We start from the raw sequence: 4703 nt of genomic DNA, 5'->3' as shown, positions 1-4703 counted from the left end.
CAGCAAGACCCTGCACCAAATGCATAAATAAATTTAAAAAGATAAAAAAAAAATAAACTACATCTGGAAGGAAAGAAACGTACTTGTGTATATAAATATTGCTTATGAAACGTAGAGTGACTAAAGAAAAAAATGTACCCATAAAAGTGTTACGTGATTTCAGGATAGTTTTTAGGAAAATATATAGAAAGAAAGTCACCCCCTAAGAATCACAATCAGAAGTAAGCACTCAAGGGCTGGTGAGATGGCTCAGTGGTCTAAAGCACCTACTTAGAACAAGCTAAGCTAAGCAAAAGGACAGCAACCGAGGTTCAATCCCCAGCACCACATGCCAGCCAGCCCCGCCCCCTGGTGGACTGAGCTGGCCACACACACACACACACACACATAAATAAATAAATAAAATTAAAAAAAAAAAAAGAAGTAAGCACTCAAGTCTCTCAGTTCATGTGTGCATATGCATTTTGAGGGTTTTTTTTTTTTTTTTTTTTGGTTCCTCGAATGCCTTCAGGGCACTTTTGGCCAGCGGGAGAGTTGTGAGGTTCAAACTCCAGCAACCTGAGGCTGACAGCTTTGTGGAAGCAGCCACTTAAAGGACTGAGCTAGGGCCAGGCCCCCTGCATTTTGATAAAAATAGGGCCATCACGTGTATAAACTCTAGTCTGTGAGCACGTGGACCATCAGAAGAGCGCTGCATCATTTCTAACGTCTCATCCCACTTCATCGGATAGGATGTAAACCAGCATCTTTCAGTTTTCTCTTAACACAGCTTTGCTATTATATACAGCGCTGTGGTGAACAGTTTTGTTAAAACAGTTATTTATTGTCCACTTATTTCCTTGGGAGAATGCCCAGAGCATTTGCTAGGTCAAAGCAGGTGTATTTTCTGGAAAGGGAGGCACTGGTCTATGAATTTAACCAACTCCCTTCCAGAGATGCTGTCTCTTGCAAGTGTAAGGTCCTGAGTTTGATTCCTGGTACCAAACAAACACAAAACCAAATTGCAGAAATGTTGTCTTAAGCTACATGCTGACGTGTATGTCTTTTCCCCTCACAAACACCAGATTTATTATTTTTGTGCTTTTTCGTCTCATTATTATTTTACTTTGTTTGTCTAGATTATTTGTCCAAAGATTTTAAAAATTGTTCACATTTCTTCTTTTATTGACTTTTCTCTTTGGGTGCCTTGTAGGTTCCCAGTATTGAGATTTTTCTTTTCTTGGTAGATAGAATTGTGCCAGTCATGGAGAGCGTCAGCTTTGCCTACCGCCTCTTCCTAATTGGTTATGTCCTGCTTACTGTGCTTGTCCTTCACATTAACTGTTTAGGAATTTTGAAATTGTGTTGAATTCTTTTCTTTTTTTTTATTTTTCGTTTTGATTTTTTGGTGTTTTGAGACAGGGTCTCACTATGTAGTTCAGACCGGCCTTGAATTCACTATGTAGCTCCGGCTGGCCTCAGTCTTGCAGTGATCCTCCTGCTTCAGCCTCCCAAGTGCTGAGATTACAAGTGTATGCCACCACATCTGGGCCACATTCAATGTTTAGTCCATTTGAAAATTACTTGACCAGGGCTGGGGAGATGGCTCAGGACTGTAAACACTTGCTGGCAAGTGCAGGGTCCCAGGTTCAATCCCCAGTACCGCATGCCATGCTGGCCCTGCAACCCTGGGCGCACCATGCTAGCTATCAAAACTGGGCATGGTGGTACACACAGCGCTGGAGAGGCTGAGACAGGAGGATCACTATGAGTCTGAATTGCATAGCGAGACCCTGTACCAAATTAAAAAAAAAAAAAAATTAGAAAACAAAAAGAAAATTACTTAACCATCAAGTGAAAGAGGGCTGTTTTGAAATGCTCCATTACTCATTGTAACACTGAATGTCAAACAAAACACTACTTTCCTGTTGAATTGAAATTTCATCTTTAGGCCGGCTTGACAGCTTAGCAGAGTAAGTGCTGGCTTAGGCAAGCACAGGGGCTGGGGTTCAGTCCGCCGTGCCACATGCCACACTGGCCCCGCCCCAGGCATGCTGAGCCGTCCACTGAGACCCGGTGTGGTCACGCATGACTGTAATCCCAGCGCTGGGGAGGCTGAAAACGGGAGATCGCTACCGAGTGCAAGCTGTGTAGTGAGATCCTGTACCAAATACATTTTTAAAAAAGTGAAATTTCACCTTTATGGTTTAGTAAATTTTCAGTATTCTTGCATTTTTTTGATGTGTTGATCTACTTTGGATCCATTTCCTACCATTTGGACTACTGTTAGCTGTGTGGTATATTGTAGGAGTTGTGGAACACACCCTCCCCTCCTCATGACCCCAGGGTCCCCAAGGACCTCCAGCTCCTTTTATTTTATTTTATTTTATTTTATTTTATTTTTTGCGGAACCGGGGGTTGGACTCAGGTCTTTGTGCTTGCGAGGCAAATGCTTATTCTACTGAGCATTCTCCCCAACCCCAGCTTCTTTTATTTTGAAACAGGGTCTCATTACATTGTCCAGGCTGGGCTCAAACTTTCAGTCACCTGCCTCAGCCACCCACTGTGCCTTCATATCCAGTTCCGATTCTTGATCTTTTTTTTTAGAAAATTGGTCATTCAAATGGTCAATAAGGGGCTGGGGAGATGGCTCAGTGGAATAAGTGCTTACCTGGCAAGCGCAAGGCCCTGAGTTCAATCCCTGGTTCTGCAAAAAAAAAAAAGAGTTAAAAAAAAAAAAAAAACAAATGGTCAATAAATTTACATGACTGGGGCTAGGGAGATAGCTCGGTTTTCGAAGTGCCTGCCTGGAAAGCGCAAGGACCTGGGCTTGATCCCTAGTACCACATGCCCAGCCCTGGCACCCCAGGCGCACCCTGTCAGCCAATGAGACCAGGCATGGTGAAGCGTGCCTGTAATCCCAGCACTAGGGAGGCTGAGACAGGAGGATTACTAAAAGTCTCAGCTCTGTAGGGAGACCCTCTACAAATAAATAAAGATTAAAAATAAATAAATAAATAGATTTACATGGCTCAAATAACAAAAATTTTCAAACAGTACACAGTGAAAACACTTCCTCCTGTTTTGTTCTGGGGGTGGGGGCAGGTGGCAGAGTGATAGCTCAGCAGTTTAAGAGCCTGCCTGTGGGGAGATGGCTCAGTGGAGTAAGTGCTTCCCTGGCAAGTGCAAGGTCCTGAGTTCAATCCCTGGTACCAAAAGATAAATAAAGCAAAACTTGTGTGCGTGTGTGTGTGTGTGTGTGTGTGTGGTGCTGGAGCTCAAGCCCAGGGCCTTGTGCATGCAAGTGAGAGCTCTACCACTGTTCCCTTCCTTCAGCTAACAGGCTTTTGAAATGGAAATGAGGCTGTCTGCAGAGCGGTGGCCCCTTCCTTCTCAGATAAAAGGAGCAGAATTCCCAAGGTCCTCACCTACTGCACTGCTTGGCTTGTGGAAGCAGGGCCCCGGGGGCTAGGGCTGTAACTCTGAGGGACCCGGCCCGACTAAGTTTCAGTCTTTATTTGGCTGTTGCAAGTTCTGCACCGATGTCCTTTGTCCATCCAAGACCCAATTCAGAATTCCGCCCTGCGTTTAATCGACCTTTCATTTTTACAGCACTGTAACGTGGGAGCAGTGCGATTTATTTTACGGTCCTCCCTGGTTGAACCTTTAGTTTGTGTCACTTCTTTTGCCATTACAGTTATGTGGCAATCGTAATTCTATTTTATCTTGTTTATCCTTTTTTTATGTCTTCAGTACAGGGTCTACAGAGTCTCACCACACAGATTGGACTCACAGCGATCCTCCTGTTTTCAGCCTACCAAGCACTGGGATTATAGGCATGCGCCACCACACCCGGTCTCAGTGGCCAGCTCAGTGTACTCCCAAGCGTGGCTGGCACAGCAAGCCGGATCAAACCGGACTCCTTGTCAGCCTAAGTAGGTGCTTTAATCTGCTGAGCTATCTGGCCAGCCCTTATCTATTTATTTTTTTTGTTACCTGGTCTCATTCATGGTGATCCTCCTGTCTCAGCCTCCCCAGTGCTGGGATTACAGGCGTGTGCCACTGCCTGGTTTTGGGCTGGCACAGCGTGCCTAGGGTTCTAGGGTGGCACGGAATGTAGTACCAGTGATTGAACTCTAGTCCTTGCGCTTGCCAGGCAGGCGCTTAGACCACCAAGCTATCTCCCCAACCCATCATATTGTATTAATAAGTCATTTTGTACATGGAAGAAGAATGTATTTTGAAATCCTAAAGGTAGCGATAAACTCTTCTAATCCCAGCATTCTTGGACACTGAGGCAGGAAGATTGCAAGTTCTACCCCAACCTGGCAACATCACAATTTAGCAAGACCTTGCCTCAAAAATAAATAAATAAATAAAAATAAATAAATAAAAGCTAGGGATGGAGCTCAGCACAATGGCTCTGGGTTCAGTCTTAAGCAGTGCAAAAATAAATAAAACAGAAACAAAATTGCTAAAAGAGGAATTACTGAGTCAAAAAGCCTAGGTGTTTGTAATTTTTAAGAATTAATTTATTTGATTAAAGCACCTGCAAGCTGGCACAGGGGCTGGGGGTTCGATTCTGGGGTGTGCTGAGACGGCAATTGAGACTGGGCATGGTGGAGCACACCTGTAATCCCAGCTCTTGGGAGGCTGTAAACAGGTGGATCACTATGTGTCCAATCTAGTAGTGAGACCCTGAACACCCTGTAGACCCTTCCCTA

This window comes from Octodon degus, unplaced genomic scaffold (genome assembly GCF_000260255.1).
Source record: "Octodon degus isolate 3935 unplaced genomic scaffold, OctDeg1.0 scaffold00077, whole genome shotgun sequence".
Lineage (NCBI taxonomy): Eukaryota > Metazoa > Chordata > Mammalia > Rodentia > Octodontidae > Octodon > Octodon degus.
This window is presented reverse-complemented; position numbering follows the sequence as displayed.